The following is a 26,101-nucleotide window of genomic DNA, read 5'->3' as shown; positions in this document are numbered from 1 at the left end:
ACAATTGTTCTGCTCCATAGCTCAGGTCAGAAGTAGTGCACAATATGGGTAATAGATTTTCATTCATTTGGGGGGTGGCACGCACAGACAGATCTTCTCCCTGTGTGATCACTACCTTCTCTGGTGGCTGTGGCATCACGCACTCCACGCAACAAACTTGTTTCCTTACTGGGAATTTTGGAGTGCAACCTGTATTCTAAATGATGCCGTGAGTATAGTTGATAGACGCAAATTACACACGTTAGCTACCTGATATTAGCTGACTTTATCTAGCTAACTACATTAGCATTTAGGTTGGCAAACTAACATTACCACCCGCTTGCCTCAGCTAACTTAATGTTTACTTCACCTCTGTGTAATAACCCACAGAACACTTATATGCATTGGAGGAAGCGCGGGATTAACTTTAGGATAAATCCATTTTTAATTCAATCACTTTTTGACAGCGTACCTTTTTTTTTTATTTAAACAAAACTTACCATACATGTTTGCCCATGGAATAAGTGGTCAGAAAGTGACTTTTTGGACCTGAATGCCAAAACATTCAGGAGATAAAGGTGCTCAAAGTTGACCCATTTTGCATACCCCACCATACCATACCATGAGACATCCATGTCTTCATCACTGGAAAATATAGTTTGATTATAATTTAAAAGCTTACAAACAGGGCTGTCATTATTTTTAAATAAATTACCAAAAAAATTAAGAATTGTGCCATTAACCTTAAATTATATAAAAATGCGTAAACATGTAACTTAGAACCTACTTTACATCATCTGAGGTTTGTGTGATGTACCCACCATCGGTTGAGACATGCTCATGAATACAGGGTGGGTGTCATTTCAATCATTAGCGGTTTCCATTAACTTGTGCGGTGCATATTTTGTTGTTGTTGACATTTCGAAAGCTCGCGTAGATGTGAATTTCCTGCTAGGGTGCATTTCCATTTAACTGTCTTGGGTTGATTAAAACAGTTGACCGTAATGACTTCACACCTGTAAAAAAAAAAACCCCACTATTTTGCAAAAACCTACAAATGTTGGATAAAAATGTAGTGGTTGAAGTGTTTCCATGACTCATTTAGGCAAATTACGCGTTAATAAATTGGCAACAGCCTTTATGCCCTCCCATCTACAGGGCCTTCAGAAAGTATTCATACCCCTGACTTTTTTTTCAAAATTGTTGGGGTTACAGCCTGAATCTAAAATTAATTACATAGATTTTTTTGTCACTGGCATACACACAATATCCCATAATGTCAGTGGAATTTAATTTTTTTTGAATTTTGTACAAATTAATAACAAATGAAAAGCTGAAATGTCTTGATTCAGTAAGTATTCAACCCCTTTATGGCAAGCCTAAATAAGCGCAGGAGTAAAAATGTGCTTAACAAATAAATAAAAAAATGTCACATGCGCCGAATACAACGGGTGTACAGTCGTGGCCAAAAGTTGAGAATGACAAAGTCTGCTGCTTTTCACAAAGTCTGCTGCCTCAGTTTGTATGATGGTAATTTGCACATACTCCAGAATGTTATAAAGAGTGATCAGATGAATTGCAAAGTCCCTCTTTGCCATGCAAATGAACTGAATCCCCCAAAAACATTTCCACTGCATTTCAGCCCTGCCACAAAAGGACCAGCTGACATGTCGGTGATTCTCTCATTAACACAGGTGTGAGTGTTGACGAGGACAAGGCTGGAGATCACTCTGTCATGCTGATTGAGTTCGAAATACAGACTGGAAGCTTCAAAAGGAGGGTGATGCTTAGAATCATTGTTCTTCCTCTGTCAACCATGGTTCCCTGCAAGGAAACACGTGCTGTCATTGCTTTGCACAAAAAGGGCTTCACAGGCAAGGTTATTGCTGCCAGAAAGATTGCACCTAAATCAACCATTTATCGCATCATCAAGAACTTCAAGGAGAGTGGCTCAAATGTTGTGAAGAAGGCTTCAGGGTGCCCAAGAAAGTCCAGCAGGCGCCAGGACCGTCTCCTAAAGTTGATTCAGGTTCAGGGCACCACCAGGACAGAGCTTGCTCAGGAATGGCAGCAGGCAGGTGTGAGTGCATCTGCATGCACAGTGAGGCAAAGACTTTTGGAGGATGGCCTTGGTGTCAAGAAGGGCAGCAAAGAAGCCACTTCTCTCCAGGAAAAACATCAGGGACAGACTGATATCCTGCAAAAGGTACATGGATTGGACTGCTGAGGACTGGGGTAAAGTAATTTTCTCTGAATCCCCTTTCCGATTGTTTGGGGCATCTGGAAAAAAGCGTGTCCGGAGAAGACAAGGTGAGCGCTACCATCAGTCCTGTGTCATGCTAACAGTAAAGCATCCTGAGACCATTCATGTGTGGGGTTGCTTCTCGGCCAAGGGAGTGGGCTCACTCACAATTTTGCCTAAGAACACAGCCATGAATAAAGAATGTTACCAACACATCCTCCGAGAGCAACTTCTCCCAACCATCCAGGAACAGTTTGGTGATGAACAATGCCTTTTCCAGCATGATGGAGCACCTTGCCATAAGGCAAAAGGGATAACTAAGTGGCTCGGGGAACAAAACATCAATATTTTGGGTCTATGGCCAGGAAACGCCCCAGACCTTAATTCCATTGAGAACTTGTGGTCAAACCTCAAGAGACGGGTGGACAAAGACCCACAAATTCTTACAAACTCCAAGCATTGATTATGCAAGAATGGGCTACCATCAGTCAGGATGTGGCCCAGAAGTTAATTGACAGCATGCCAGGGAGGATTGCAAAGGTCTTGAAAAAGAAGGGTCAACACTACAAATATTGACTCTTTGCATCAATTTCATGTAACTGTCAATGAAAGCCTTTGACATGTATGAAATGCTTGTAATTATACTTCAGTATTCCATAGTAACACCTGACAAAAATATCTGAAGACACTGAAGCAGAAAACTTTGGAAATTAATATTTGTGTCATTCTCAAAACATTTGGCCATGACTAGACTTTACTGTGAAATGCTTATTTACAAGCCCTTAAACAAAATGTAGTTTGTAAGAAAATATTTACTAAATAAACTAAAGTAATAAAATAAAAAAAATAAAAAACAATGAGGCTATATACAGGGGGTACCGGTACAGAGTCAATGTGCGGGGGTACTCGCTCGTCAAGGTAATTGAGCTAATGTGTAGGTAGGGAGAAAAGTAACTATGCATCGATAATAATCTGCTGCGAGTAGCAGCAGCGAGTGGGGGGGGGGGGGGGGCAATGCAAATTGTCTGGGTAGCCGTTTAATGAACTGTTCAGCTGTTTTATGGCTTGGGGGTAGAAGCTGTTAAGGAGCATTTTGGACCTAGACTTCGCGCTCCGGTGCCGTGCGGTAGCAGAGTGAACAGTCTGTCTAGGGTGGCTGGAGTCTTTGACAATTTTTAGGTTCTTCCTCTGACACCGCCTAGTATAGAGGTCTTGGATGGCAGGAAGCTTGGCCCCAGTGACGTAATGGGCTGCACGCACTACCCTCTGTAGCGCCTTGCGGTCGGAGGCCAAGTAGTTGCCATACCAGGCGGCGATGCAACCAGTCAGGATGCTCTTGATGGTCTAGCTGTAGAACTTTTTGAGGATCTGAGGACCCATGCCAAATCTTTTCAGTCTCCTGAGGGGGAATAGGCATTGTCGTGCCCTCTTTACTACTCTTGGTCTGTTTGGACCATGATCATTTTTTGGTGATGTGGACACCAAGAAACTTGAAGCTCTCGACCTGCTCCACTACAGCCCTGTCGATGTTAATGGGGGTCTGTTAGGCCCTCCTTTTCCTGTAGTTCACAATCAGCTCCTTTGTCTTGATCACGTTCAGATAGAGGTTGTTGACCTGGCACCACACTGCCAGGTCTCTGACCTCCTCCCTATAGGCTGTCTCATCATTGTCGGTGATCAGGCCTACCACCGTTGTCATCGGCAAACTTAATGATGGTGTTGGAATCGTGCTTGGCCACGTGGTCGTGGGTGAACAGGGAGTACAGGAGAGGTTTAAGCACGCACCCCTGAGGGGCCCCCCGTGTTAAGGATCAGCGTGGTAGATGTGTTGTTGCTTACCCTTACCACCTGGGGGCGGCCGATCAGGAAGTCCAGGATCCAGTTGGGAGGCAATTAGTCCAAGGTTCCTTAGTTATGTGATGAGCGTTGAGGGCACTATAGTGTTAAACTGAGCTGTAGTCATTGAACAGGACTCATAAGTTGCATGGGCTCACTCTGTGTGCAATAATGGGGTTTAACATGAATGACTACCTCATCTCTGTACCCCACACATACAATTGTCTGTAAGGTCCCTCAGTCGAGCAGTGACATTGAAACACTGATTCATGCATAAAGACCAGGGAGGTTTTCCAATGCCTCGCAAAGAAGGGTAGATGGGTAATAATAAAAAGCAGACATTGAATATCCCTTTGCGCATGGTGAAGTTATTAGTTACACTTTGGATGGTGTATCAATACACCCAGTCACTACGAAGACACAGGCGTTCTTCCTAACTCAGTTTCCGGAGAGGAAGGAAACCGCTCAGGGATTTCACCATGAGGCCAATTGTGACTTTAAACAGTTACAGCGCTTAATGGCTGTGATAGGAGAAAACCTGAGGATGGATCAACAAGATTGTAGTTACTCCACAATACTAACCTAAATGACAGAGTAAAAAGAAGGAAGCATGTACAGAATACAAATTTTCCAAAACATGCAACAAAGCACTAAAGTAATACTGCAAAACATGTAGTAAAGCAATTAACTTTTTGTCCTAAATAAAATAAATATTTGGGCCAAATCCAATACAACACATTACTGAGTACCACTCTCCATATTTTCAAGCATAGTGGTGGCTGCATCGTATTATGGGTATGCTTGTAATAGTTAAGGACTGGGAAGTTTTTCAGGATGAAATGGTATGGAGCTAAGCACAGGCAAAATCCTAGAGGGAAAACCTGGTTCAGTCTGCTTTCCACCAACACTGGGAGATGAATTCACCTTTCAGCAGGACAATAACCTAAAACACAAGGCCAAATCTACACTGCAGTTGCTTACCAAGAACACAGTGAATGTTCCTGAGTGACCGAGTTACAGTTTTGACTTGAAAATCTATGGCAAGACCTGAAAATGGTTGTCTAGCAATGATCAACAACCAATTTGACAGAATTTTGAAAAGAATATAGGGCAAATGTTGCACAATCCAGCTGAGGAAAGCTCTTAAGACTTAACCAGAAATACTCACAGCTGTAATCGCTGCTAAAGGGGTTTCTACAAAGTATTGAGTCAGGGTTGAATAAAAACATGTTTGCACTTTGTCATTGTGGGGTATTGTGTGTAGACGGGTAAAAGGAAAAAAACAAATTTGAATTCAGGCGAAGTCAAGGGGTATGAATACTTTCTGAAGGCACTGTCTGTTTAATGTCTCCGTTAGCTCGCAAAAGCCATCATTGATAAAATGCAATAATTGACTAATATTTGACATTCTAATAATTCTCATCTGCTAATGTATCACAATGGTCCATGCCATGGTGAAACTTGCACTCTGAAATAATTGGATGGTGAAAATTCCCAGACAACCAAAAAAGCAACCCGACGCAATACAGGCATTCTTGAAAGTCAGCACAATACTTGTCCTGCAAAGAAACATTATTTTTATAGTTGGAAAAATGGATTTAGCAGCAGTAGGCATTTAGAATTAAATGTTGAGTGGAACTTTATACAGTGCATTTCGGGAAGTATTCAGACCCCTTGACTTTTTCCACATTTTGTTACATTACAGCCTTATTCTAAAATGGATTAAATTGTATTTTTTCCCCTCATCAATCTACACACAATACCCCATAATGACAAAGCAAAAACTGGTTTCTAGAAATTTTTTATATATATATTTTTTTATAAATTAGCTATCACATTAACATAAGTATTCAGACCCTTTACTCAGTACTTTGTTGAAGCACCTTTTGGCAGCAATTACAGCCTCGAGTCTCCCAGTCCCTGCCACTCAAAAACATCCCCACAGCATGATGCTGCCACCACCATACTTCACCGATGGGATGGTGCCATGTTTCCTCCAGATGTGACGCTTGGCATTCAGGCCAAAAAGTTCAATCTTGGTTTCATCAGACCAGAGAATCTTGTTTCTCATGGTCTGAGAGTCCTTTAGGTGCCTCTTGGCAAACTCCAAGTGGGCTGTCATGTGCATTTTACTGAGGAGTGGATTCCGTCTGGCCACTCTACCATAAATGCCTGATTGGTAGAGTGCTGCAGAGATTGTTGTCCTGGAAGGTTCTCCCATCCTCACAGAGGAACTCTAGAGCTCTGTCAGAGTGACCATTAGGTTCTTGGTCACCTCCCTGACCAAGGCCCTTCTCCCCCGATTGCTCAGGTTTGGCCGGGCATCCAGCTCTACGAAGAGTCTTGGTGGTTCCAACCTTCCATTTTAAGAATGTTGGAGGCCACTTTCTTCTTGGGGACCTTCAATGCTGCAGAAATGTTTTGGTACCCTTCCCCAGATCTGTGCCTCGACACAATCCTGTCTCGGAGCTCTACGGACAATTCCTTCAACCTCGTGGCTTGGTTTTTGCTCTGTGGGACCTTATCTATCTATCTTTCTATCTTTCTATCTATCTGACAGGTGTGTGCCTTTTCCAAATCATGTCCAATCAATTGAATTTACCCCAGGTGGACTCCAATCAAGTTGTAGAAACATCTCAAGGATGATCAATGGAAACAGGATGCACCTGAGCTCAATTTCGAGTCTCATTGCGAAGGTCTGAATACTTATGTAAATAAGGTTTATTATTTTACATTTGCTAAACTTTCTGAACCTGTTTTTGCTTAGTCATTATGGGGTATTGTGTTAGATTGCTGAGGATTTCTATTTAATCCATTTTGGAATAAGGCTGTAACATAACAAAATGCGGAAAAAGTCATGGGGTCTGAAGACTACACAATGCATTTGGAAGGTATATGCCTTTTCCATTACACATGTTGCGATGATTTTCTTTGCTACATTGCTTTTGTCGAATAAACCTGTGTCAATGGAAACCTGCCTATTTAAATAGAATTTACCAGACCACTGAAATTTAGCTGGTACACTATTGACTTTAAAAAAAAAATGTATTGACATTTTAACTTCTAATTACTACCACAATTACAGTCCACCCACCTTTGAATGTCAGCTTTAAATGGTCATGTCTATTTTTTTTCTATATTTCAATAGCTTTCCTATGGAAGATGGACAGTATAATTTAAAACAGATATTCCCATTCAAGTCAACATTCTCTGATGTCGACCAAGTATCGTGACACCACTTGAAAGTCGAAATTTCAATTTTATCAGCTAAAACATGACACCCATCCTGTATTAAAGCGCATGATGTCTCAACTGATTGCGGGCACAACACAAAAACCTCAAATGATGTAAAATAGGGCCTAAGCTTAAACATATGCGAATATGAAAAATATCTGAGTTCACACATTTTTGGATACTGCAACTGACGTTTTAAGGTAAATTTTAATTTAAGAAATTGTAAAATAGTTTCACAACCTTGTTTTGTAAGCTTTTAAATGATATAAATCTCAACTGTTTTATTTTTTCCAGTTATGAATACATGGATGTCTCATGGTATGGTGGGGCAAACAAAATCGGTCAACTTTGAGTACCAGTATCTCTTGAAAGTTTTGGCATTCACGTCCAAAAAGTCACTTCTACAATGGGCAAATATGTATGGAAGGTTTCATTCAAATCAGAAGGGGTGCTGTCAAAAAGTGAATGAATTCAAATGGATTTACCCTTTCTGAATATGGTTGCTTTATTACTAAACCTAGCATTGTAGCACAGGTAGTGATGTGCAGTTCACGAACAAGTTATTTTAACTACTCTTTTTACTGACTCGAGTCATGATTCATTTTTTGTAGTGACTTGTTCATTTTAGTCGGTCTTTTTACCTGCTAGTGCTGGCCACAATGAGTCCTATAGCAGGATTAATACACCCTCAGCGGCTCCAGTTGGTGGTCGGAGCAAGTCTCTGTCTGTCATATCTATGCGTGACGAAAAATAGATCATGATCATAGAGAAGAAAAATACATGTTCGGGAAGAGTAGCGGTCAGTGCCATTTAAGATGAGTGATGACGATTTAACTTATTTTTTTTATCAGCATGGCCTTATTTATGTTGGACTGTCATTCATATTCCATTCACCCAGCTCAATGTAACATCAATAAGCTTAGGTTACTACATGATACTCAAATTTTCCCTCTACTCATCATGACGTTGCTACAACTTAGCCTATGAATTAATATTTACAACGTAGTTGCACAGGTCAAGAGAAATTTGAGTAATCAAGGTGACAGACATTGACACATTCAATACCACCTTGCACACTCTTGCCTGCATCTAGCTGATCTAGGGTTTAATCATTAGTCCAACAGTTGCAAACGAGAGTTTCCATTGGACAGATTCAAGTATGTTTATCCCCGTTCCGTTTGCTTCCGTTTTAAGAAACGTTTTTCAACAGAATCGGCAGAATAGGCACACCTCTGATACACGCAAACACAGTACACATTCATAACAGCCACATACAAACAACATGATCCCTTTGATTGTTGTATAATTCCTTCTCGCATCTACACGCTCTCCTCCTCTCACCTTTTCCCTTCACTTGTGAACTGCAGTGCACAACACATCAGCTGTCTCTGACCAGGCGAAAAAACCTTTCCAAGCCAAACCTTCATATCATAACTGCTACACACAGCCTACATTGTTGTCACCATATTAGCTAACGTCATAAGCAATATAGCTACTAGAACTAACGTGTTAGTAAACCCGCTACAATCATGCAGTACAGTAGTGTGCAGTTTAGCAGTTACACCGGCCGGCCCCGGTGGAAATGCATTTAATAAAACCAAAAGCTGTTCCAGTGTTGGATAGCCGTTGCCAGCTAGCTAACATAGCATCCCTTTCTGTTTGATTAGGCTAAACTAGCTACGCTGCATTCGCTAGCTAAGTAACTGACATTAAGGAGAAAAAAATACTATGAAATATTGTTTGCTCTCTCCCCATGGTACTACCCTACAGAGTGCTGTTGAGGCTACTGTAGCCCTTCATTGCAAAAGTGTGTTTTAATCAATTATTTGCTGACGTGAATATATTTATAGTTTCATCTAAAAAAAAAAAAAATGTATGAAATTCACTGATGAAGATGGTCCTCCCCTTCCTCTGAGGAGCCGCCACTGGTTTAGAACTGATAATTGATTGCATGGTGCACGAATGACTGCAATTAATTGAATGTTATGATGGACACAGCTTTGTAGAACCAAAATATGCACAGCCTCTGCTCAACTAACTCTAACTCGAGAATGAATAATTTATGGGGCTGCAGTTTGCGAACAACTGTGTTTATCAACTTGCCTGGCTACCCAGGCTTTGATCCAATCATGTTATTTTTACCCCCCTTTGCCTTCGTTACCCCCTCAGCCCTCACGCTAGCCACTTTCCCTCTGGGGAATCCCTGTCGAAACCAGAAGCAGTTTGATTGCCATCTTAAGTGACGGTCCAAATTACAAACATTGCTCCCTCGGCCCTCGATTTAGCTCGAGGGAGCGAGTGAACATCTTTGATCAAATATGTGACTGACCGGCTCAAATTGGTCTTATGTAGCAAAATTCGAAATATTTTTTTTACATTGGATAAAAGTAGAGACTCGGCTACAAAATGGTATCATACACTGCATTTTTTAGGAACAATGGGGAAGTAATTCTGATTTGAAAGTTAACTTGTAAACTCACTTTTGAGAAAAGGTCCTTTGAATGTTTTCGTACCTACTGGAGAGCTTTTTTTTTTGCTCCTTTGTTTTCAGCATTGTTCACACCACCCTCTTAAGCCAGCCCCCTCATCTCTTTAAGGACTCACATGTGAGGTCATGTGCTAAACAGTGAGTAGTGTAGTAAAGATTAAGACTAAAAGCAGTAGTAGTAGCCTACAATAAGGGGAAAATTCCAGGTAAACAAAGTGTCCAGATAAAAATATTAGATGACGCTTACCCAGACACACTTGTCTAAATTAATGGGTCATGTGAAATAAATGCTATAACCCCCAGCCACATCCAGTGGTGGAAAAAGTACTAAATTGTAAAATTCCTTATATTAAACCAGACAGCAAAATTGTCTTTTTTGTTGTTGATGGATAGCCAGGGGCACACTTCAACACTCAGACATAATTTACAAACGAAGCATTTGTGTTTAGTGAGTCCACCAGATCAGATGCAGTAGGGATGACCAGGGATGTTCTCTTGATGTGTGTGAATTGGACAATTTTCCTGTCAAAATGTAATGAGTGCTTTTGGGTGTCAGGGAAAATGTATGGAGTAGGAAGTACATTACTTTCTTTCGGAATGTAGTGAAGTAAATTTACCAAAAATATAAATGGTAAAGCACAGATACTCCACACAAATACTTTCAAGTACTACTTAAGTACTTTACACCACTGCCCAAATGCCTTCACACCAGTGCATTAGCTACTTAGTATTTGTCACGAGAATTTTCAATCCCAATGATGATAACAATCACTATAGCTTTGACCAATTCCCCCAAGGTTGTAAAGCTAGGGTTAATAAGAATTAGGCAAAGACTCAGATTCTGCAAAAGGTTCGTTGTAGTTTATTCATGAGAGCTCTAAAGTCAACCAAAATTTGAACAGTCTTTATAACCCCCTCTACGCACGCACACACACACACAGGTTTATCACTTTTCTACCAGCCTTGGCAGTTTCTCGTCGTTCCTTTCCTCCCAAGATAAGAGGGACCTTGGAAGGAGCCTCTTTTTTGTTGTCCTTTGTTCTCACACCACTACACAGCAACACAATGATTTCAGGCTACTAACACATATTATGGAATTATGACTACTAACACATTTCATACAATTATATGATTTCAGGGTGGAATCCTTTAGTCATTACTTTAAACATATAAATTCCCTTATCAGTATTCCATACATAAGCGTGTAACAGTATACAATGTGATATGAGTTGAAACCTGAGTGAGGTGCACATGTACGATACATAAACAGATACATGCGCCATATATTTGTGGTGGACACTTGATACGGTCATATGATATTGTTGCAGTATGTCACAAAATCATGTTATGACCACATCAATATTCATTCATATTTTAAGTTTTGCTGAGTGAATGGGTCTCTACAGAAGGTGTAAACGGTACAGCCAAATGGTAACTTGCATAGTAGCAATATCAGAAATAATATAAATAAAATAATATACAGTATGTACAAGAACAATATCAGTGATAGAGGTAGTTATATGCATACAATCAGGGGTAAAGTGGCTGAGCAGCAGGATAAAAAATGGTAGCAGCAACGTGTGTGTGTGTGTGTGTGTGTGTGTGTGTGTGTGTGTTAGGAGAGAGTCATTTGAATAGAGGCACTGCAAATGGTGCTGATGACTGGTCCGTCCGAACCACACATGAACAGGTGAATTTATATTCGGAGAGCCTGTTTCTGTCCTGTCCTTGACTTTGGTTCAGGGCATGTGATGTCCATAGCCTCTTCATTGCAAAACTTCCTGATCTTCTCAAAAAAAGTTTGTCTAGCTGTGTCCAGTCCAGGTGGTGCTTGTACATGCAGACCATCTATGGGAGGAAGGATGTCAGCGTTGCGCAGCAGCTGAAACCTGGTCTCGACATTTCAAACGCTCCTTGGCGACAACACCAGGCTCTAGAGCATCGAAGCTGTAAAACAGGGAATAAAATAAAAAATTCAAAGACATTACAAACCTGCACAACATCAATTCACCTCCCAAGTTTAGATAAGAAGAATAACCTCATACAATGCAATGAAAATGATTTTCACCTGAAGTGCTGGTACTGCTTGATCTGTGGCAGCGGCCTGAAGTACGGAGTCAGGTGTTGCCAGCCATAGCTTTCCACAAGCACCGTACCATCCTCCAGTCCAATCAGCTGTGGGATGTTGACCCCTGTCACAGTGTTGTCCTTCACTTGGTGTGGACTGTGATCAGGAAGTGAAGTTCCAGACTGTGGTGGAGCTTGTGCATGGTTCGCCAGGCACAATACCAGAGCACAAACTTGTTCTTGTTTTGGCCTCTACAGTGTCGTGTCTTTGGGTACCATTAAACTGAAGGTAGGTTTATCAATTAACTCCCTGTAATTATTATCACGCGATTAAACTGATTAATCGTTTAATTGTAATTAACTAGGAGATCGGGGCACCAAGAAAAATATTCAGATTACAAAGTTATAATTTTCCTAATATAACTTTCCTATATTATAACATTATATTATAGTATAGGCCGATTATCTTCTGGTTTGAATGGTGTATTTTACCTCGCGTCCAGTCTCATTCCCAAACGTCGTAAATTGTTGTATCTGCACGAACCCAGTCTTTACTAAAATCATCCATACATCAATTGTCTTAAAATCATTTATTTACTACACTAAGTAATTAACAGAACATACAACAGTAATTATCGTCACAAAGGATTGGTATAGTAATGTGCCCTAATAGCTAACAAGCATGGCTGGTCTGTTAGACAATGGGTCATAAACGGTAAGCTGAGAAGTTACACAGAGTTCATTAATATTAACAATTGACAATTGAAGGCTCACTCATTCGGGAACAATTGCAATCAATATATATTTACGCTCATGTGTCGTCGGGATCCCTTTGGAAGAGTTATGTTCTGATGGAGAGTTTGTCCGCGTTCTCTCTCTCTCTCTCGGTTAGAATGGATCTTTCAGAGCGACATTCATTAATGTCGTCATAGAATGGATGTGGTTGGTCTTCGCGTTCGATGATATAATTTACTTAGCTGCAGACTATTACTTAATATCAAAGACTTGTTCTTATTCTGTCGGTCTCGATAGTAAAAGTTAACCACGTGGTATAGTTCACTTTCAGTAGAGTACTTGGATGGTCAAACCTATGAGCCAACTCGCAATGGAGTGTAGGCCTGGTCTAAAGAAATGTAAATCAGGGGGTGTTTTATAGTGCCCATAGAACAGGCTTGTCAAATGACGCCTGGTCCTGTATGTGTCCCTGGGGGCGTGCCTATGACTGAGTTAGACTTGGTTACAGAAATACAATTCTATCACATTAACATCAGTACATAGCATCTCAATGTATTACAAATAGCTTTATCCTTATTAATACATTTTATACAACCATTATGATGCCAGTCTCATCGCTGAGGCTATTATATAAACAGTTTTATGGTAATATGGCTATATTGTCTCTTCTGAGTATCACAAAATGGTACCAAGCGGACCAGTTCGTAGCTGGAGTCCTCATCAATCTTCCATATCCTCTCCAGAACACACATGTCGCTCGGTTCTCCAATTCTATGAGTTGGAAGAATTTCCTTTATCTCTCTATGAAACATGTTGTAGTAGATTCTCCTCTTGGAATTTTTACAACCCTGGGTTGGGGGGAAGGTAGGTTGGGTGATGGTACAAAGGGGAGGGGGTCAACTGATAGCCCTGTACCCAAAGAGGCCAACGTCATGACATACCCCCCCTGGTGGTTTGGATCTTGTTTATCCTGCAAGTTACAAATCAACATAAAATCATGACCACGTGATGTCCCGTTGGTAGATCATCGTTGCAGTCCTCTCTGGTGGTTGAACTTGGTAGGCTCTCTGAAAGCGGAGCCGTCCACCACAAGGATGGGCAGTTGATGTCCGGTTGGTGGTCGCCGTTGCGGTCTCCTCTAGTGGTGTACCTTGGTAGGTTCCCTGGAAGCTGCAAAGTACCCCAGGAAGGGCCAGGGGATGTCCTGGTTGTTGATCGCCGTTGCGGTCCCCCCCTCTGGTGGTTTACCTTGGTAGTCTCTCTGACAGCGGGCATGCCGCCACAAGGATAGGTTGTGGGTGTCCGGATTTGGGGTCGCCGTTCCGGACCCGTCGTCCAGACTGGAAGATCTGGGCAGTAACTTAGGCAGATGTTAACAACGCACACACACTCATGAAATATATATAATTACATTAATTCCCCAATGAGCGGCGTTGTGGCACTAAGTGATGGTTGTATGGGGACTTTGTTTATGGCTCTATCACTTCCTATGTGTCAAAGGAACTGAACTGAAAAGGAATGAAAGCATAAACAAAACAAAAATATACAAAATATAGTTCTCACACAAAAAAAAAATCATCTAATTGGACTGTATTCTATATACGTCCAATGTTCTGGCAAAATGATTATCATGGCATTGTCTCTAATGCCATATCTAGGGTTTTCCTACTTGGTGTGTTGCTTAGGCGCTATCCTAAGTTGATAACTATATGATAAGTCTACAGCAGTAATGCACTAGTTTTGGGCAGTCTACAGGTATGACCTACGGACTTCTGGGAAGAAAACTGGTGAGTGCTGTAGAGTCAAAGGCCTAGAAGTAAATGTTCAACTTTACTAAGGCTGGTCTATTGCTTGGGCCCTTAAGTGGTCCTAGCATAAATCCTAATTGGATGTTCCGTTGTGCATGTGCGCTTATGCTTACACAAGCGTGCATGTCAAGGGAAGAAAACCAAGTATCCGGGCAGATTACAACTTGTTCAGAATGAGTCTGACGTAGTCAGGTAATTTTCAGGTCAATGCCTGGAGGTCAGTCAGAATTGGTGTCAAGGGAGTCTGTAGTAGTTTTTCTACAAGTCACTGTTTCTTCCACTTTTGTAGTGGCGATAGGTATGAAGTCTATTTCATAGCTATGTTATCCACGGAGGAGCTAACCTCACGACGGAAGTACTCTTTAAGTATTGGACCAGTCATACGTGGTGTGATCATGGTTCATGACTTCTAATAATTTTCCTCCTGAATGGAGGGTCCTATTTATTAGTGGCATGTGTGTTAACCATTGGAAGAGTGCACTGGAGATTCCCCTCCACGTTTTGCACTCTGAGTGACTCCTATGTCGCTATTATCAATCGCAATTTAACTTGTGAGGTTACTAATCTTCTTATTGATTGTAGCGGGACTGACTGTTGCTAGTACTGGTACTGGTACTCAAGGGGACCAGTTATCCTACCGATTTATTCTGAAATATTATCTACCGGAACACATGATTGGAGCATTTTACTAGTTGTATTGTAGTTGAACCTACACATGGCAAAGAATGATTATTGATGCCATTTGTTTTGGAGGTGGACAAGTCCATTGGACTTCCTTTACGACCAGTGTGGTACACCTCAGTACTATCTTAGATGTCTTCTAAGATAATCCCCGTTTAGGGGCCTGTCTGTCTTACAACTAGATTTGATTTATGCTCTGGCGGCCTCGTACGGTGTTGTCCGTAGTCTTGACCCCCCCACCGGCCTCGATGAGGCTCATCATGGGTCTGGGCTACTATTCCCCCCCTTTGTGCCTCGGGACCCCCCCACCAGCGGGTGGTGTTGTTGTCCGATGCGCAAATGAAAAGGTTGGACCCTATGTACGATTTGTCAGCGGCCGCGTTGTTATGAGAATGGCTGTAGCCTTTCAACCAAATCTCCTGGTGTTTGTGCTTCAAAACGCTCAGTGGCTGTCGAGGCATGTCAGTCCCCACCGCGTCCGCGTGTGGCAACCTCTTCATTACCTGCGAACTGAGACGAGGATATCGGTCTGTGATATCGCAAAGTGTTTCACCAGTGGGAGTCATCGGGTCAGTTGCTGGACTGACGCCATTAGTGTCATTGTAAGGGGTGACAGTCCCCAACAAAGCGAAAGGTGTATCATCGGAAGCAGAGTATACTCTACGCATCAATGTTTTTCTTGCTGGGACGGCCGCAGTGCTTGCGGAAGTGTCCAAAGGGCAAGAGAAGTTCATATCAACTATCGTATTGCACGACTGCAAGGAGGAGGGAAGTTGCTTATTCACAGAGGCAGCTGGCTCGAAATCATGAAAAGAATGGTCAATCAGGTTGGCTGATGGAATGTGTCGAGATATCGTAATATCTCCTTGGATCGGATTCTGCACCAAGAGGTTTCTAAACGTCTTTTTCCCAAGGGGTGCTTTCGACAGATACCCCTCGTGAAGGACTGCGTTGCAGCTAGCGTTAGGGGAAGACAGTGTGGTCAGTGGAGAAGGCACTGTGGCCTGTGACCATACCTGGTTGGTTTTCCAATCCATCAATGGGAGTAACCGATCCATCAAGTCTGCTCCAAGTAGCAGGGTTACAGTTTCGAGGCTGGTAACATACACAGGATGAACGAGCGATACGTCCTGGAAGTGTAGTTTCAGCATGACTCTCAATGTGAGTGGCGAGGTAGTCTGAGTGACCCCTCGAAGTTTAGTGTCGCATCGTTCCACTTTTAACCAACGTTTAGTTGGCTTCAAAGCCCTTTTTAGATCATCAAACAATGTTTGAGAGATGAGTGATATTGTCGCACCCGAATCAATTAGCGCATGACAAGCTAAGCAGTCCTCCAGGACTGTTTCCAGGTATGGCCGTTTAGATTCGTGGTTAGTGGACATATTCCCCACAAAGTGGAGTGGTCGTTCGCAACGACGTGATGTGCCATGTCTGTTCAAGATGGAAGCAGATTGACTTTTTCGATTTTGAGTGGGCTTGGCTTTAACGAAGCGTTTGACCTTTATCTTCGCAACTTTTGTATCAGAGTCTATAGACAAAGCCCGGGGGCTTGTTTCTTGATCAAGCGGGCCCTGGATAGGGTCTTGAATGAGAGCGGGAGAAATTTGAACTTTAACGTCCTTGCTATGGGTGTTAATTCCTGCGGACCTGGTGTCCGGTAATTCCCCGTCTAGTCCTTGTGACTTATCTTTTACCCTTTTCTCAAATTGTTCTCGCTTAAGTTCTTCCCGTAGTGGGACTTCTGGAGAACATTGGTCTACGTTTTGGTCGTCCTTCAACCCTTTGTTACCCTTGTGCTCTGACACTTTTTGTGGGTTGGGTGCAGGAACGTAGCGAACGGGTCGATTGTAGCGGTAGTCATGTTGATGGCTACGTACTTTACAGTTATTTCGACCGCGGAGGTTATTGGAATCATGGTTTCGTGGTAGAAACTGTTGTTGTGCGTCATCTCTCGACGCTCCAATACCTGATAATGCGCCCTCTAACTGGAGTGAGTGCTCCTGGTTAAACTTCAAAACTGAGTGGTCAGGGCTCTTAGCGTTGTGAACTTTTGATGCCTCAAAAGCTGTGCTTGCAAGCTCTCTGAGTTGTAAGATAGGCAAGCCAACGTGGGTGGCAGGGCCCAAGTAGGTAATGAAGGTGGGATACATGTTCGACAGAAACATTTGTTTGAATGGTAAAAGCTCTTCCATTCCTGTTTCTGTGAGTAGGCCAAAGTAAGCTGAACGAAGCCTATGATAGTAAGCTTGTGGGTGTTCGTTCCGAGCTTGTTTGACGGTGTTAGCCAGTGAGCTATCGTGTTTGCGAGTCGCAGAACCACTGAATTCTAATTTCAAAGCTGTGGCAAGTTTAGCGTAGTCATTTAGCACGTGTTGCTGTTGTAGACGAATGAACCTCGTCACGTGTCTATTCGACGTTCGCTTCAACAGGTAAACCCTGTCAGAACCCGTAGCGTTCGGGTAGCCATCCAACGCGTCCTCTATGTCAGCTAGGAACGTCTCAGTATCGTTTGGCTGACCTGGAATGGGGTCAAAGGTGGGGAAATTCTTGACGAGTTTGTCAAGGTATTCTGCGCCAAGCGGGCGGAGAGGGTTGGCTTCATCCTGTGCAGAGATTGGGTCCGAAAGGCCAAGAGAGGAAGCCAAGCCTTGTTGTTGTTGGCCAAGAGGCGCCATATTACTCAGTGCCGAAGGGCAAAGAGGAGAAGACTGAGGGACACATGAGGGAGGCAAGGTCTGAAACCTATTGTCTTCACTCCTGTGAGTACAGGGCTCCGGTTGCTTGGATGGGAAGTCGCGCTGTAGAGCGTGACCATTCTGGATTTCCTCCAGATGGTACCTAAGGGTGGAATTCTGCTGCATTGCAGAGTCCACTTGAGCGCTTAGAGTACTGATTTTGGACACGTGAGTGTCACACCTGCTCCTTTCGGTCTCAAACTTATCTGTCATGGTTTGCAGATAGAGGTCTCGAGTACGGAGCGAGAGATTCAGTGATGAGATTTCCTCTGCTTGCTTAGAAATCAATATTTCCAACCTCATCACCTGAGTTCTCTCATCATTCATTTGGTCAGCGACTTCAATAAGTTCTGCTGATTTATCATCCAACTTTGTCATTGTGTTCATTAACTGATCGTCTTTGGTCTGCAGCGCTTTGAGGAGCACCGTGTTATTTTGAGTAACATTCAACAAAACAGCATGCATGTTAAGTTGAGCGCTCCTGTTTGTAGATAACTCTTCAGATTTATCTAGTTTGTCGTGGACATCATCGTATTTAGTTTTGGCTAAATCGAGTTGTTCCTGTAGCATATGATTTTGTTCCTGTAGAAAACGATTTTGTTGAAGAGCTTGTGCTTGTTCATCGTCATACGTTTTTGCAATTACATTTAATTGTTCAGTTTTCAAGCGCAGTTCCATAGCTAGCAGAATTTTTCCCTTGTCTGCCTTGGTCATTGGTTTCCCGGTTCTCTCCACCTGTCCCTTTATGTCTACCATTACCTGCTCGTGCTTCAGCTGTGCACTGCGGTATTGGACAGATGGCAATCTCGGACGGCAAGACATCAGAGCTAGACTGGAGAGAACCTTTACGAGGCCTGCGCCCGATGGTTGATTTTGGAAAACATTGTTGTCTGCTTTTCCACTAATGGCATAATTAGGGTTGTTATCGCTGCTGAGGTCAGAGATCAATCCATTTACGGGTGGAGGTTCACTAATTAGCGGGCGAGTGGGGACCACCCCCTCTGATAGCCTGCACATTATTAGAACATTTGAAAGGAAAAAAATGTTTTCCTAATATTCCAAAATTTTGGAATGTGGGGTGTGGGGAGCTGCAAAGACGATTTTAATCTATTTATAGACGTTAATGAACCATCAGTACTGTACAGTACTGTGGAAGTTGGGCGTGAATGAATTTGCAAAAGCAAATTGAATTAATCAATGCCAATGATTAGTCCTACCTGGATAGGCTGTCTGGGTATTAAACTTGAATTACCTGAGAGTTTGCTTCATCCAGGTTAATATGCAAAGTTTAAGTTAATATGCAAAGTTTAAGTTTTAAAAATCGCGCCACTGGATTGAAGTGGCTGTTACGTAGGTGGGACGAATTCGTCCCACATGCGCCAGACAGGTTAAGACGTCCTGTGTCGTTTCCGTTTAGTTTGCACAGCTTGTTTGTCCCGTTTTTCTATTCCACTGGTTTTAAAACTCGGTCAACTTCTTCCGTGAAAACAACACTGTTGATCGCCGTTTCTTCCCCGTCACTGTCATCAGAAGACTACCATGTCTTCTTCAATTAATATGTTTTTACCTATATCAGGAATTTCCTCATCGTCTGGTTCATTTTCAGAGTCAGCATGGCACGATCGTCCTCCAGAAAGTGGTCATCACAACTTTTTCCCACTGACCTTTATCGATAGCACCTGATAAATTCAGGGCAGCAATGTTATTGAGCAGTAGCAACATATTTGCAATTCTCCATGGCTAACGTTATATCTGTAGAAAGGATTATCTACGCATAACGTGCATCTCATTTTATAGACACAAGATGCTACACCAAAAATCAATCAAACTCCTCTCTCAGCATGTCCAGCCCACTCATTTTCTCATGGCTAGCGGGAAGGTTCCTAACTTTTTCTTTGGCTAAACCAACTAGGCTCGTGATTTTTAACAACTTTTATTTGTATTTACAGATGGCTTAAAAGATTGGTATTAAGGCACATAAAAAGTTCACATGTTTTAACCTGTCTGGCGCATGTGGGACGAATTCGTCCCACCTACGTAACAGCCACTTCAATCCAGTGGCGCGATTTTTGAATCGTTTGAAATACTATTACTTCAATTTCTCAAACATATGACTATTTTACAGCTATTTAAAGACAAGAATCTCGTTAATCTAACCACACTGTCCGATTTCAAAAAGGCTTTACAACGAAAGCAAAACATTAGATTATGTCAGGAGAGTGCCCAGCCAGAAATAATCAGACACCCATTTTTCAAGCTAGCATATCATGTCACATAAACCCAAACCACAGCTAAATGCAGCACTAACCTTTTTATGATCTTCATCAGATGACACACCTAGGACATTATGTTATACAATACATGCATGTCTGTTCAATCAAGTTCATATTTATATCAAAAAACAGCTTTTTACATTAGCATGTGACGTTCAGAAAAAGCATACCCCCCGCAAACTTCCGGGGAATTTACTAACAGTTTGCTAAATTACTCACGATAAACGTTCACAAAAAGCATAACTATTTTAAGAATTATAGATACATTACTCCTCTATGCACTCGATATGTCCGATTTTAAAATAGCTTTTCGGATGAAGCACATTTTTCAATATTCTAAGTACATAGCCCAGCCATCACGGGCTAGCTATTTAGACACCCGGCAAGATTAGCCTTCATCAAAATCACATTTCCTATAAGAAAAATGTTATTACCTTTCTTGTTCTTCGTCAGAATGCACTCACAGGACTTCTACTTCAATAACAAATGTAGGTTTGGTCCCAAATAATCCATCGTTATGTTCCAACAGCGGCGTTTTGTTCGTGAGTTCTAGACACTATCAGAATACTAAATCACGGTCACGAGCATTGCGCATGGCGTGACAAAAAATGTCTAAATATTCCATTACCGTACTTCGAAGCATGTCAACCGCTGTTTAAAACCAATTTTTATGCCATTTATCTCGTAGAAAAGCGATAATATTCCGACCGGGAATCTGCAATGAGCCTAAACAGCCGACTGAAATTTCTCCACGGGGGCGAATCGTGCACGCGCCTCATTGCATTGACACCTAATCGGACACTTGGAAAAGGCGATAATGTGTTTCAGCCAGAGGCCGCCTCATCATCATTCCTGTTTTTCCCGGGTTCTGAGAGCCTATTGGAGCCCTAGGAATTGTCACGTTACAGCTAAGATCCTTACTCTTCAATAAACAGATGCAAGACGCACGACTCCTTGTCAGACAGGGTACTTCCTGCATGAAACCTTATCAGGTTTTTGCCTGCCATAGGAGTTCTGTTATACTCACAGACACCATTCAAACAGTTTTAGAAACTTTAGGGTGTTTTCTATCCAAACCTGAACAATAATATGCATATTCTAGCTTCTGAGTTGGTGTAGGAGGCAGTTAAAAATGGGAACATATTTTTTCCAAAATTCTCAATGCTGCCCCCTAGCCCGAACAGGTTAAAAGGCATTTCTGCCAAAAAATGCATTTAAAAAAATTAAAATGTACGTTCAAATAGCTCTCCTGTGAAGTCGTGACTTGCGACATACGCCTAGTTTCCTGAATTGGGTCACATATGTGACCAATAAAATGTAATTTAATCACTTGCGGGGTGGATATGACCCACAATTCAATGCAAATTGTAGTCGCGTGTCAAACTCCGAAGTGTCATTTTATCAACACTGCTTCATATTCGGCATGTGAGACAAACTTACAATGCTAGCTTGCTTGCTTGCTAGCTAACAAACAAATATACATAGATGACATTGATTTTAGCATTGAGCGTCATTCGTTTGCCAACGTGGCGCAGACTCCTAGTGAGGAGCCTATAAAACATAGATAGATAGCTAGCTTCATAAATATATTTTTTGGGGAATTCAGAAATGTATTGGAATACATTACCAAACTATAAATCTAGCTAGCCAGCTATGGGTAACTATAGCTAGCTACCTGAGTGCTTGCTAGGTTCAGCAATGGCTTTAGTTTTTTAAAAGTTGTTTTTATAGGCTCAACTTCAGGATTTTCATCAAGGACATTGGAGAGGCAATCATCACTCTCCCTCGCTTGGGCAAGGGACATTTTAACCTGTTAAGGACAGACGCCGTTCCGCCTGCTGAACCCCTAGCCAACAGCCAATGGCATCAGACGGCGCGAAATACAAAACCAACTAAAATGCCACAATTCAATTTTCTCAAACAATCAACTATTTTATACCATTTTAAAGACAAGACTCTCGTTAATCTAACCACATTGTCCGATTTTCAAAAAGGCTTTACAGCGAAAGCAAAACCTTAGATTACGTCAGGAGAGTACCCTGCCAAAAATAATCACACAGCCATTTTCAAAGCAACCATATATGTCACAAAAACCAAAACCACAGCTAAATGCAGCACTAACCTTTGATGATCTTCATCAGATGACACTCCTAGGACATTATGTTATACAATACATGCATGTTTTGTTCAATCAAGTTCATATTTATATAAAAAAACATATTTTTACATTAGCATGTGATGTTCAGAACTAGCATACCCACCGAAAACTTCCTGTGAATTTACTAAATTACTCATGATAAACGTTGACAAAATACATAACAATTATTTTAAGAATTATAGATACAGAACTCCTTTATGCAATCGCGGTGTCAGATTTTAAAATAGCTTTTCGGTGAAAGCGCATTTTGCAATATTCTGAGTAGATAGCTCGGCCATCACAGGCTAGCTAATTTGACACCCACCAAGTTTGGCCCTCACCAAACTCAGATTTACTATAAGAAAAATTGGATTACCTTTGCTGTTCTTCGTCAGAATGCACTCCCAGGACTTCTACTTCAACAACAAATGTTGTTTTGGTTCGAAATAATCCATAGTTATATTGAAATGGCTCCGTTTTGTTTGTGCGTTGAGGTCACTATCCGAAGGGTGACGCGCGAGCGCATTTCGTGACAAAAAAAGTCAATATATTCCATTACCGTACTTCGAAGCATGTCAAACGCTGTTTAAAATCAATTTTTTTATGCTATTTTTCTCGTAAAATAGCGATAATATTCCAACCGGGCGACGTTGTATTCATTCAAAGACTGAAAGAACAAAATGGAGTAGTCTCGTGAACGCGCATCTCCAGTGTCACTGTCCCCAGGCAGGCCAGTAACAAACAGAGCTGCTGTACTTAGCCCAGAGACTGCAGACCTCTCATTCCACTTTCTGGCACCTTCTGAGAGCCAATGGAAGCCTTAGAAAATGTCACGTTACAGCACAGATGCTGTATTTTCGATAGAGAGGCTACAGAAGGACAATAAATTGTCAGACAGGGCACTTCCTGTATGGAATCTTCTCAGGTTTTGGCCTGCCATATGAGTTCTGTTATACTCACAGACACCATTCAAACCGTTTTAGAAACTTTAGAGTGTTTTCTATCCAAATCTACTAATTATATGCATATTCTAGTTTCTGGGCAGGAGTAGTAACCAGATTAAATCGGGTACGTTTTTTTTTATCCGGACGTGAAAATACTGCCCCCTATCCTACCCCCTATTTAACTAGGCAAGTCTGTTAAGAACAAATTCTTATTTACAATGACGGCCTACCAAAAGGCCTCCTGTGGGGACGAGCTGGGATTAAAAATAAATATAGGACAAAACACACACCAAGACGAGACAACACTACATAAAGAGACCTAAGACGACAACATAGCAAGGCAGCAACACATGACAACACAACATGGTAGCAGCACAAAACATGGTACAAACAACTGCCAGTAAGAGTGTCCATGATTGAGTCTTTGAATGAAGAGACTGAGAGAAAACGGTCCAGTTTGAGTGTTTGTTTGCAGCTCGTTCCAGTCGCTAGCCGCAGCGAACTGAAAAGACTAGCGACCCAGGGATGTGTGTGCTTTGGGGACCTTTTTAACAGAATGTGACTGGCAGAACGGGTGTTGTATGTGGAGGATGAGGGCTGCAGTAAGTGTCTCAGTTAAGGGGGAGTGAGGCCTAAGAGGGTTTTATAAATAAGCGTCAACCAGTGGGTCTTGTGACAGGTATACAGAGATCACCAGTTTACAGAGGAGTATAGAGTGCAGTGATGTTTCCTATAAGGAGCATTTGTTGCTAATCTGATGGCCGAAGGTTAAAGAACATCTTGCCGTTCGAGAGCACCCTTACCTACCGATCTATAAATTACGTCTCCGTAATCTAGCATTGGTAGGATGGTCACTTGAATCGGTTTGAAAGAGGAGTGATTAGGATAAATGAAACCAAGTCTAGATTGTGCTGAGAGAAGGACAGTGTACCGTCTAGCCATACTCCCAAGTACTTGTATGAGGTCAATGACCTCAAGCTCTAAACCCTCAGAGATAGTAATCACACCTGTGGGGAGAGGGGCATTCGTCTTCCAAACCACATTATCTTTGTTTTGGAGGTGTTAAGGGCAGAGAAAGCTTGTTGGACACTAAAAGCTTTGTTGTAGAGCACTTACCACAATATCCGGGGAGGTAGTTGAGGGTTCAAGGGCTGAGGGTTTAGGGCCGAGGCCTTTCTACTTTGTACTTGGACCGCAGCCCCAGACTCCTTGCTCCGGCCAAACGCTACGCCATGCCCACGGACGTTAGTTTGTTTTCCACAATGAGAAGTATGTGACGAACAACAGCAGCGGAAGAATTTAGCGTGAAATCGCACGGAAAAGACACTGTCAACAGAGTCAATTTTGGTGCGAGAGTAGAGCATCAATTCACATACACTGCGTAGCGTTTGCCAACTTAATTGTCATGAGAATCCATAAAAAACAGTTGTATTTATGTTTGCTATGTAGCCCTTTTGAATTATTGTTGCGTGTTCCTTTGGACTCACCTTATATGTCCTATGGGAACCACTGTACCTGCCTCCTGTTATGTTGGCTGATGAATGTGAGGAGAGTTGTGGCTAATGCACCCTATCGGGTTACAAAGAATTTAGCTAGTCTCGTTCTTTCTACATAACAGTATTCTCCCTTGAACGGAGTTCCTCGAGTTTCCCAGCAGTAGCCTGCAGGCTGTATGCCTGTGCTCGAAAATCAACAAAGGTAGGTGTAAAGTTATCGTTTTCAAATATGTATTATTGGCAACTAAACTTTTCAACACTAAATAGACACTTAACTATACATGTCATAATTCCAGACATGACAATGCACAAAGTCTCTTTTTTTTTTGCAATTTATGCGCTCACTTTACCAGCTCGCGTAGACGCGAGAAAAATAAACATGCTTTTTCATTTGAAGCGTATGACGCCGTTGACGCTCGCGGCCTGTCTGTTTTCTGTCATTCATTACCGGGCATTGGTTCATGCGTATATAAAAAAATACTGGTTTTGTTTGATTTGGGCTGGAGTTGTCAGGCTACTTATCACCCCTCGTGGCTGTCAAGTAATGCATTCCGTGAAGAGTCGTTCACAATCTAGTCCGTTTGAGCCCACAACTAGATCTCGTTTGAAATGTATCAAGAAATAATTGTATAACTAACAAACGTTGTTTTAAGGCACGTTTATAAGTCTGTCACAAATGACCGCTCTAATAATTTCGCTATGGTGAACAAGAGCGACTCTTTCGCGTTTTCAGTTCATCGGTAGAGGGTCCTGCGTGCTCTGGGTATTACTGAATTTAACAAAATTAGTCAAGATCTGACATCTCCTTCGCATAGAGTTGATCAGTCTGTTGATTGTGGCCTGTGGAATGTTGTCCCACTCTTCAATGGCTGCGATGTTGCTGGATATTGGCGCGAACTGGTACACGCTGTCATACACGTCAATCCAGAGCATCCCAAACATGCTCAATGGGTGACATGTCTGAGTATCCAGGCCATGGAAGAACTGGGACATTTTCCACTTCCAGGAATTATGTACAGATCCTTGCGACATGGGGTTGTGCATTATCATGCTGAAACAACATGAGGTGAATGGCAAGACAATGGGCCTTAGGATCTCGTCACAGTATCTTTGTGCATTCAAATTGCCATCGATAAAATGTTGTCCATAGCTTATACCAAATTCTCTAAAACGTTGTTGGAGGCAGTTTATGGTAGAGAAATTAACATTCAATTCTCTGGCAACAGCTCTGGTGGACATTCCTGCAGTCAGCATGCCAATTGCACACTCCCTCAACTTTGTGTTTGACAAAACTGCACATTTTAGTGGCAGTCATGTAATGGTCATGCTGTTTAATCAGCTTCTTGATATGCCACACCTGTCAGGTGACTGGATTATCTAGGCAAAGGAGAAATGCTTGCTAACGGGGATGTAAACACAGTTGTGCCTATAGTTATTTGTGCGTAT

General features: G+C 42.0%; 1 protein-coding gene across 1 annotated transcript in view; it reads left to right on the top strand.

Annotated features, from left to right (window-relative positions):
* The window catches only part of LOC115202848 (palmitoyltransferase ZDHHC13-like), a 43,773-nt gene that overhangs the window by 8,712 nt on the left and 8,960 nt on the right, over positions 1-26,101 (top strand). The gene's annotated exons all lie outside the window — the stretch shown is intronic.

This window comes from Salmo trutta, chromosome 12, assembly GCF_901001165.1.
Source record: "Salmo trutta chromosome 12, fSalTru1.1, whole genome shotgun sequence".
Taxonomy (NCBI): domain Eukaryota; kingdom Metazoa; phylum Chordata; class Actinopteri; order Salmoniformes; family Salmonidae; genus Salmo; species Salmo trutta.
This window is presented reverse-complemented; position numbering and strand designations above follow the sequence as displayed.